Source organism: Hibiscus syriacus, unplaced genomic scaffold (assembly GCF_006381635.1).
Source record: "Hibiscus syriacus cultivar Baekdansim isolate YM2019G1 unplaced genomic scaffold, ASM638163v2 tig00000738_pilon, whole genome shotgun sequence".
Lineage (NCBI taxonomy): Eukaryota > Viridiplantae > Streptophyta > Magnoliopsida > Malvales > Malvaceae > Hibiscus > Hibiscus syriacus.
In genome coordinates, this window is record NW_024061816.1 from 1,582,351 (window position 1) to 1,593,349 (window position 10,999).

Below are 10,999 nucleotides of genomic sequence, written 5' to 3' on the forward strand. Positions count from 1 at the left end.
GGCTCAAGAGTAAACTTTACAAATTCTCTATCTTTTCAATGGCTAAGATAGAACCAAAACCCTTTTTACAAAATGATAAAAAAATATAAACAAGAAAACTTCTAAAAGACATGTGTTTACAAACTAAGCTCACAAAACACTCTATGTACAAGAGAAAAGGAAAAACAAGATTGAAAGAGATTTTCTCTTGATGTGGATTGTTTTGATAGGTGTTGTAACCTTCATCAAGTGTCATCAACTTGTCTTTATATGTTGGAATGAGTCTGTAGTCGTTTCTAGCCGTTGGGATGTTTTGGAACCATTAGGAATTAAATTTCCTACAAAATAAAACTGTCCAGACCAGGGAGTATCGGTACTCGACTTGGAATATCGATACTGCACTAATAAAAAACTAGCTATTTTTCGATTGTTGGGCGAGGAGTATCGATACTAGGGTTTACAATATCCATACTACTATATAGTAGTATCGATACTCCTTTGAGTATCGATACCAATTTCGTAATCTGGAATCTGAACACATTTAAAACATAAGGCAATATTGATACTACCATGATAGTCTCGATACTTCCTTTACTTTGGATATTGATACTATAAGAACAATATCGATACTGTTCATGAGGTATCGATACTGTAAGAACAATATCGATACTTCTTCCCTAGAAAATTGTTTTGTGTTCAAATTCAAGTTTAATGGACTTTTGAATTGTTTTTGAAAACTTTGAATAAATTCAATTTAGTCCAAAAAATATTTTACCCTTAAGTTTGTTATATCGAAATAGGTTCAACATAAGTGTCTTGTTTCTTGTATTAATGATTATAGAAAATGTTATTATTATATGTTTTAATACGATTGTTGTTGTAAATTTTCATTATAATTTAAATAATTTTTAACTTTTAATAAAACTAGACTTTTGTATCTTGTAAAAAATAATAATTTATAAAATATAGTACTTATTAATTAAATGATAAATAAATTTATTTCCTCAAGTTACATATATTCACACTTTCAATTTAAACGGCGTTTCCTCTGGTCTTGACTTTTTTGTTTTCACTTTCCTATTTAGTATTTATTGAGAGAGAGTTTTTATTAAGTAAATATATATTCACACTTTCAATTTAAACGACGTCGTGTACGTAGTTTTTTTTAATAAGGCTGATAAGGCTTTATCATCCATCCTCTTTCCTCTGGTCTTGACTTTACCGTTTTCACTTTCCTGTTCAGTATTTACTTGAGAGAGAGTTTTTATTGAGTAAATTATACTTTTTGTACTTAAACTATCTATTTTTGTCTATTTTAGCATCTAAACTTTCAATTTTTTTAAATCATATCTAAAATTTAGTTTTTATTTCATTTTAGTATTATGCCATTAAAAACTTTAGTTTTTGTTTTATTTTAGTACATCATTCAAAATTTATTGTTAAGTTTTGAAAATTAAAAATTTAGGTACTAAATCATATTAAAACTAATAGTTTGAGTACTAAATGCGTTAAGTTTTTAACGACGAGATATTAAAATGAAATGAAAATTAATCGTTAGATATGATTTTGAAAAAAATTAAAAGTTAAAGTAACAAAACATATCAAAATAGATAATTTAGGTACTAAATGCGTGGTTTACCCTTTTTTATTTGCTGGTTTAATTAGTGACCATTCTTTCCCAATTATTTAAATCTCTTCATTTTCTTCCCTCTTTCAATAGCGAAGGAAAAAAAATAAAAAATAAACTAATACATTAATATTAATTTATAGAGTTTGATTTCATCGCCCTTTTCAACAATTCATTCCTATAGCTGTCCGATTTCTTCTTGGAAGATTGTCCCGGTAAGTCCAAACTCTCTCCCCATTTCGTTCTCATCGATAATTTGTTTTGATTTATTCAGTTTTTTATTTTGCGAAATTTTGGATAGATGGTATATTTTTTTGCGGCAAATGTTTTGAAATTTGCATCGATCTTTTTATTGTTTTTGTTATTGATTGTCTAGTTTTATAATGTTGGAAATTGCAATGGATGCGGTTGTAGTCATTTTTAAAATGTCAATTTGAGTTGGAAATTGGATTTAATTTAGAGTTTTGGGTTATGAATGTATTTGTTTCTGTAGAATCATGTGTAAGGATTTCTATTATATATTTTTAAAATACTGATTATCTGTTCAAGATAGATTGGTTTGATCTGTTTTGGCTTTGGTGCATATCAGTTGTTTTATCCTTTCCTTAAGTGATATTTAGTTGCAGAATGTAGGTTATTTTTAATAGTGTGGTGGTATTAAAGTGTATAGAAGCAATGAGAGATAGGGGTAGTAAAGTTATCAATTTTCACTCGACTGGTTATGTAGGGGTTACTGCAATGCACCGAGTGGGCAGTGCGGGGAACAATAACAATTCTAACCGCCCACGTAAAGAGAAGAGGCTGACATATGTGTTGAATGACACTCCTGACACAAAGGTGATGTGGTTTATGTTGTTGATTTTGTTGTTATTTCTTCTTTAATTCTTTCATTGCTTTCCCACTTCATTTTTCCTCTTTCAAGTTTATGAGTCATCTTCCTTAACATGTCTTTGTCAATCTCGTGTAATTTTCATGTTCAGATGTTATTAGGAATCTAGTTTATCTGTGTTTTTCATTCTAATGCTACATTCTAGATTATTAGTGTTTCTGCATCTTTGATTTATATGCTTTTACTTATCCTTTTATGCAATCATATTTTAGTTAAAATATAATAGAAGCTTGTATTTGGTTTTATTTGTTTTCTTATGTGGGAGCGTTCTAGTTGATGACTGATTCACAGAATAACCATTTGAACATATTTGCATTTGTATCCTTGTGTAGATTTGTAATACCATGCTATATATATATTAATTAGGTTCAGTGAGATTGCTTATTATATATTTGCAAAGTTGATAAACTTGGCACATCTGAAATCTACTTTGGTTGAACTTCTTAATTTCCTTCTCCAAGGTAATGTTGTGCTAATTTCATTGTTGAATGCTTTTTATCCTTTAGGAGTTTTGGTATACTGAACTAAAATGGAAATGATGTCTTGTGTTAATTCATTCTATTATCCCCACATTCATCATTAATTTAGGACTATGTTTGCAATCAAATTTGATTATGCTGCTAATCCTTTTCTTTATACTATAAAAATTGTCATGATCTTGAACTGTAGTTGAGACTTCTATAATTTAATTTTAGGTATAGGCATTAGGCATTGATGTTTCTCTGTTGTTTTGCAGCATTGTGCTGGCATAAACTGTTTGGCTGTGCTAAAGTCATCTGCCTCTGATGGGTCTGACTATCTTTTCACTGGAAGCCGCGATGGCACACTTAAGAAATGGGCACTCGGTGAAAACACTGCCACTTGCTCTGCTACATTTGAGTCTCATATTGATTGGGTACCTTCTTGCTGTTCATGATAATCTACTATTAGCTAATTAGCCTGACCTTCATACTTTAGTCTATATTTTTTTATTACTAATCTCTGGTTCGGAGGGGGCAGACTTTTAATTTATTTTCTAATTTGGTCCAATAGAATGACATATCCTTGATGTGATATCAAATATGAATTGTTGCTTATTAACCAACCAAGCAATCAGCTTACCAGAAGCAAAATCTAGAGCAAGTATTGTACTTTACGATTCAATTAAATCAATTTTCAATTTGAATGTTTAGAGCCCTTTATCTGCTTTTTTGGGTCCAGTTTGTGGAACTCACCATTGAAATATGTTACATATATAATATGTGATATATCTGTAACCTTGTAAGTTATGATTGAGAACAAGGTTATTTCCTTGTTTTGCAGGTAAATGATACTGTTATTGCTGGTGACAGTACACTTGTTTCCTGCTCGTCAGACACAACATTGAAGGTTTGTTTTTAATTAATGTGTTATCAGTGTTGTATTGACCATGTCAGTTAAGTATTGACATTTTCTCTCTCGTTGATAAACACCAGACATGGAATTGCTTTTCTGATGGAACTTGCACCAGGACATTTCGTCAACACTCTGACTATGTTACATGTCTAGCTGCTGCTGAAAAAAATGTAATTCCGGTCAGAATAATTAGTTGATTTTATTTGCTGAATGCATTAAAGGTCATGCAGTGCAATATTTCAGTTTAGCTTTCATGTTTAGTTTGGCAGCGTAATTGTACTTTAACTTATGGTGTTGCTAACTATGGAATTCACTTTTTGATTCTTTTCTGTTGTTGTACATTTTAGGCCAATATAGCTGCCTCTGGGGGTCTTGGTGGTGAGGTTTTTGTGTGGGATATTGAAGCTGCAGTTACCCCAGTATCTAAGTCCAGTGATGTGATGGACAGTGATTGTTCCAATGGTATCAATGGTTCGATAAATTCATTACAAGTGTCAAATTTGCGAACAATTACCTCAAGTAACAGCATTCGAACACACACATCTCAGTGTCATGGATATGTCCCTATTGCTTCCAAAGGCCATAAAGAGTCGGTCTACGCATTGGCAATGAATGATAGTGGATCCTTCTTGTCTCTGGTGGAACTGAGAAGGTAGTTTTTGCTTCTTGATTAAATTTTTATGATAAAGACATTTTTCTCCTCCCAAAGACTTTTTGCTAAAGATGACCTTATCTTTACCTCTGTTGGTCATTTGATTTATTTAACAAATTTTCAGTAGCTATTTTTGTTTCCTGCCTCATTTTCATATAGGTTGTGCGAGTTTGGGATCCAAGAACTGGTTCGAAGAATATGAAACTAAGAGGGCACACAGATAACATTAGGGCTTTGCTTCTGGATTCTTCTGGCAGGTTAGTACAATGAGTTCTACTTGATAATCTTTAGATCTTAGTGAAAAATAATATTAGCTTGATGTTAGGTGTAGGCATTATTGTTTTGTCATGCAGCTTTAATAACCATTATAACATGCATATTTTTAACCTGATTCTTCTCTCTTGCAACCACTGAATGCAACTTTGGCAATGAGATATATAGGTTGGTTGATTGCTGATGGGTTCTTCCCTTGATTGACTGCTATTGGATTTTGTTCTTTGATTTTATTTTTCACTGTGATTATTTTGTGAGTGAAGTTTTTGACAGATATTTTATTTCAGATATTGTTTGTCAGGGTCCTCTGATTCTATGATCAGGTATATGATCTGTGCATACATTTTTCTGTTGTATTACCAGAAGCCACTTTCAACCTTAAAGAATCTTACATCTTTCTTTTAAATGCTCTTATTTTTATTTTGCAGGCTATGGGATCTCGGTCAGCAACGTTGTGTGCATTCATATGCTGTGCACACAGATTCTGTTTGGGCACTTGCAAGCACCCCAACATTTAGTCATGTCTATAGTGGTGGTAGAGATCTTTCTGTAAGTACATATTCATACCAAACCATTTTAACCAGCTTATTTATCAGTTTTGCAATGTTTTGATGTAAAATCGAACAAGATATTTTATGCTGATCAAGGACAATAAAGTATTGGAAAATGGAAATTATTGAACATGAATTTATTGAATAAAGAGTTTTGAGAGCAATCCTGTGCTGCGCTGCTACTTTACCAGTACTTGTGAATAGTAAAGTGAGGGTTACTGATTTAATTCGATGATGAATTTGTGCGGGTGGGATTGAGGTATGTTGGAAGTATTCAAACTTTATTTGAAGTTGAAGCCAAAGCCGGAAATTAGAGATTAAGGAAGAAGAATAGGTGATTTAGGCTTCACACCTATTAATATTATACAACGATTTGCTCAACAGTTACTTAGGATTTGATAAAGCTGTTGTCTAGTACTTGCGAAAGGTCATGCTCATTCGTCGAGTTCTAGTAATAATATTCCCAAAGGTCATGGGATCCAAGGGTAGGAAACTTCCTAAGCTGACTTGAGCAACCCATGACCAACAAATAGAAACCTAATAACAAACAACAAACTTGGTAAACATGATTTCTAGTGTAATATTCTTCAAATTCCAGTAGGTTTTGAAACAACCATGATTCGTTTGGCATATTAAAATGACGGTAAAAGAGAATAAGACTCTTCAACTTTAATTCAATGTAACTTAATGTCAAGTCTTGATAATTTCTATTCTAGCACGAATAGCCTTCTGAATGATTCTGACATCAACTAAAGTCTATATTTTTCGCAATGTATGTAATTTTGACAATTCTTAACGTCCTTTTCGGTTACTTCTAATTTTTAGTTTTTAACTCTCAACTTGTGTTTACTTTTGTGCATACATCAGTTATATTTGACAGACTTGACAACAAGAGAGAGTCTTTTGCTTTGCACAAAGGAACAACCAATTTTGCAGTTGGCATTACATGATGATAGTATATGGGTTGCAACTACAGATTCTTCGGTTTCTAGGTGGCCTGCCGAAGGACAAAATCCTCAGAATGTATTCCAAAGAGGTGGTTCATTCTTGGCTGGAAACTTGTCTTATTCTAGGACAAGAGTTTCGTTAGAAGGGTCTACCCCAGTAAGTATCATGTGTGAGTGCGCTTGCGTGTGTGTGTATATATATTCATGTTTGTATTTTTTTGCTTACAGAAATGCACCTTTTTATCATGAGAATTTGTCTCGTTAATCCTCGCTTCCGCTTTATTAGTTTGCGGGAAGTATTATTAATACATAAAATCTGCACTGTGTGGCAGTTCTTTTCTTTATATGCTTGAACTGTGGTGAATTTGGTGCTGCTCTTCAGGTTGTTAATGGTTTTCTTCCCTTTCGTTACTTGCTCATCCGAACCTAAGAAAAAGGAACAAATATTAGAATTTCTTTTATAAGGAATGACATGCTTTGTTATGGATATCTATTTGAAGTTTGGCTGTGTCTGAAGTCTGTTTAACATTTATCTTGTATGCCCTTCCCTTCACTGACGTGCTGATGCTGTTGGTTATTCTAAGGCCCCTGTCTATAAAGAACCAAACTTTACCATTCCTGGAACTCCAGCAATTGTTCAGCATGAAATTTTAAATAATAGAAGGCATGTATTGACAAAGGTAAAAGTGGTAATTCTTCTATTTGTTGGTTTACGTTCCAAAGGTTGTCCTGGGAAATTTCTTTTTGAACATTTATGATATTTATGCTTCTTTAACAGGATGCTGCTGGTTCAGTAAAGCGCTGGGAGATAACCAGGGGTGTTGTGATTGAGGACTATGGACAGGTGAATGAGAATCTCTCACCACTTTCTCTTTTTCTCCTCCTTGATAGAATTGGTCTGCACTTTGCTTTCTATGTACAGTTTAACAATAGACACTTGTGTGTTCATGGTTATGTCTTTGCTGTACATATTTATGCATTCTTATATTTGATGTCCAGGTTTCATTTGACGGGAAAAAGGAAGAGCTGTTTGAGATGGTGCAGTAACTATTTATTTGATATATGCTTGCTGATTATAATATATCTTCTTTATGGAATTTACTTTGGATCTTTGCTTAAAACCACTCTAGGTAAGCATTCCTGCATGGTTCACTGTGGATACCCGACTTGGAAGCTTGTCTGTTCATTTAGAGACACCTCAATGCTTTACTGCAGAGATGTATTCTGCAGATTTGAACATAAGTGGAAGGCCCGAGGATGATAAGGTAATATATGTAAATATATATATTTATTGTGTCAAACTTAAGAAGCTGATATCTGTGACATATCTTTGTGCATCTGTTGTTGGCTTGTCTTTGGCAGGTTAATCTAGCTCGTGAAGTCCTGAAAGGTCTGTTGGCTCATTGGCTGTCCAAAAGAAAGCAAAGTCACGGCTCCCAGGCTTCTGCTAATGGAGACATTTTGTCAGGAAAAGATATGCCAGCACGAAGTGCTGCTCATTCAAGGATTGAGGTAGATGGAAATGCTGAAAATGACTCCATGGTCTATCCTCCTTTTGCGTTCTCTACTGTTTCCCCTCCCTCAATTATTACCGAGGGTTCCCAAGGAGGTCCTTGGAGAATGAAAATTACTGAATTGGATGCAACTGAGGACGAGAAGGACTTTCCTTTGTGGGTTTTGGATTGCGTATTAAATAATCGGTTACCACCACGAGAAAACACCAAGTAACTTCTTTGACCTCATTAAACTTTGCTTAATTAACTTTAGGAAATAAGTGTGTTAGGAACTTAATTGAATAGCCATTCAAGTACAGTAATCTGCCATGCCTTTTGTTTTATTGTTCCTTTTGCCATCATCATAAAACCTCTTCTCCATCTCTTGTGATCAAATTCTATTTTTTATTTTTGCAGGTGCAGCTTCTATCTTCATCCATATGAAGGATCAGCTGTTCAGATATTGAAACAAGGAAAGTTAAGTGCACCTCGAATATTGAGAATGCATAAGGTATGTTTTGGTAGTATAGTAATTTCAAAAGGATACTTCTTTTTCATGTCATGCGTTAGTATAGAGTAGGATATGTTGTTAGCATAAAAATTTATAACTCTCGGATTAATAGTCTATCATCTATTTCATATTTTGTTGCACGGACGCTTGAGGGGCAAAAAGAGCAATGTTGTATTTTAGGATACAAGTACGTTGGTAGATCCTTTGACTTAGTTGTTGCAAATACAAAATAGGAACAAATTTAGGATAAAATAATCTTTTGAATAAACTTTTTAGAGCGTGATGCTACTAATATTAGAGCAAGATGCCTTTTTGAGTTGTCTAATTTCTCTTCATTTTGGTTTCAAATTTTGGTATGAGATGGTGTATTGGAAGATGATTTATGTAGTAAAATTTTTTAGTCACCAACTTGATTTTAATGTAGAACTGGTGGTTATAGGTTGTTTTTGTATATAAATGTTTTATTGGGTTTCTGGTATAATAATTCATTCTCTTGTTCTGGTTGTCTAGGTTGTTAATTATGTCATAGAAAAGCTGGTGCTTGACAAACCGATTGATAGTGTAAGTACTGATGGGCTCGGAGGACAATCGCAGTCTGGACCGAAGCCTTGGCAAAAACATCGGCCTTCTATTGAGATTTTATGCAATAATCAGGCAAGTAGTTTTAGACTAAGGTGTTCAGTTCAAGTTCATTCATTATATTCTAGTCAGTTATATACTAAAGAATCTTACTATGCGGTTTTAGACGGTGGTTTAGCTCCGGTTCAATCATACTATATGACCAGTCAGTCATTTGATTTGCTGCTATATGTTGCAGGTATTATCTCCGGATATGAGCTTAGCTACTGTGCGGGCTTACGTATGGAAGAAACCCGAGGACTTGGTACTTAATTATAGAGTGATTCAAAGAAGGTGATTATTTCGACTTCTGGACCAGGTGAGTGACAACTTATTCTTGATTTAAATTCTATGTATTTCTTTTAAAAGAATGGTGCATTTGTAAAGTTCATTCGCTGGGGAGTATTATTTCTTACGATAAATGCAGATACAGTTTCTCTTTCCGATGAAAATCTCGAGCTTCTGCGAAGTGTTGGGATTCATAGTCTTCTGAGGGTGCCTATCATGAGCAGAAGTGTCTGCGATATCCTTGTATATATGGAAAGATGATGATTGGTTTTTGATCCGGGGCGTTCTTTAGTCTTTCTCAAGACCGTTGTGGGTAATGTTAGACGTGCATGATTTTGCCGTACATCAGAAAGCCATAGGACGGACATGCAAGTGGCAGAACAGTCTATAACTCCGGGGGACGATCGACCGGAAAAAAACCAGGTATTTTATGAGAAAAAAGAAGGGTATATGATGTGGGAAGCACTGTATATTTGAATCATGGGGGTACATTACACATATGGTCATAGAAACTATTGTTATGAAGTTGAATATTGTTCTTCATCTTATTAACCCTGGACCGATCGATTGAAGTGGTTCAACTTAGAGCCCATGCCCTTTCTCATTACAAACGGGGAGTGCAATGAATTGATTTTTTTCTTTTTAATTTTTCAAAAAGATTGAATGGACGCGTTCAATAATTATAGGATAAAATACACAAATAGTCATTTAATTATAGGGTTTTGTTTTATCGACTCTTAGTCAACTATTAAAAGTTAACAAAATTGTCACTTGAGTATTCGTATGTTATAAATTTGTTCTTTTTTGTTAAAAATAATTGGTAGTTGTTAGAGTTAGACATTAATTTGTTGATTGAGATTTAATAAAATATGATTCTAGAATTGTTTTAATTGTATAACAGTTTGAGGTTATAAGATAAGATATTATCATATTCTAGTCAACAAGTTAATAGACATCTTAAACTGTTAATTTTTTTACGAAAAAATGACAAGTTTATAATATATGAATAGTCGAATGATCATTTTATAATTGTTAATAATTCGGACTCAACGAAATAATATCCTATAGTCGATGAATTATTTCATAACTTTTAATAGTTTGGGACGCAGTGTTTTATAATCGGACCAACTTTACCCACAATCATATGTGTTGGGTTAGTAGATTGCCGATTAAATCATAAGTTAAAGTTGCAGTAAATTTGTGTTGTATCCAAAATCACTATCTAAATCCACAATTACCAAATTAAACTGAGTTTTAGTTTATCAAACATGTTTTTTCCTTCAAAAATTAGATTTATTTACTAAATATTTATTTTCAACGATAATTATTTCAATCGAATTATAATTTTGATTCTTGTACTATTTTCAAAGTTAAAAATTAGTCCTAATTTGTTCCTAATATAATTATCAATATCGGACCTATTAATTGATTAATATCAAATACTATAAAGGTTCATTATGAGATGATTTTTTTAACTTAATTTATTTTATCCATAAATATTATTTAAAAAATCTTTCAATTAATCTGACTTATTTTAATCTTTCTATTTTTATAACTTTATTATCTAAATAGTTGGTACATACTATTTTGATCAAAATATTAACATTTTTCTTCTTCATAAAAACATAATTTTGAATACAATATTCATGTCATCATGATATGTTAGAAGGTGGGTTTTTAAGAAAAAGAATATATCAATAATTTAATTGAAATAAGTAATGGGTTAACTATTTGGGATAGTTAGTGACAAAAAAATTATTTTAATTCAAATATAAAGATAAAATTTAAAATTAAACA

The 10,999-nt window shown here is 32.7% G+C and overlaps 1 pseudogene; it reads left to right on the top strand.

The window, feature by feature from the left end:
* The first annotated feature begins 1,729 nt into the window (after nucleotides 1-1,729).
* On the top strand, nucleotides 1,730-9,645 carry LOC120213375 (annotated as a pseudogene).
* Nucleotides 9,646-10,999: the final 1,354 nt, after the last annotated feature.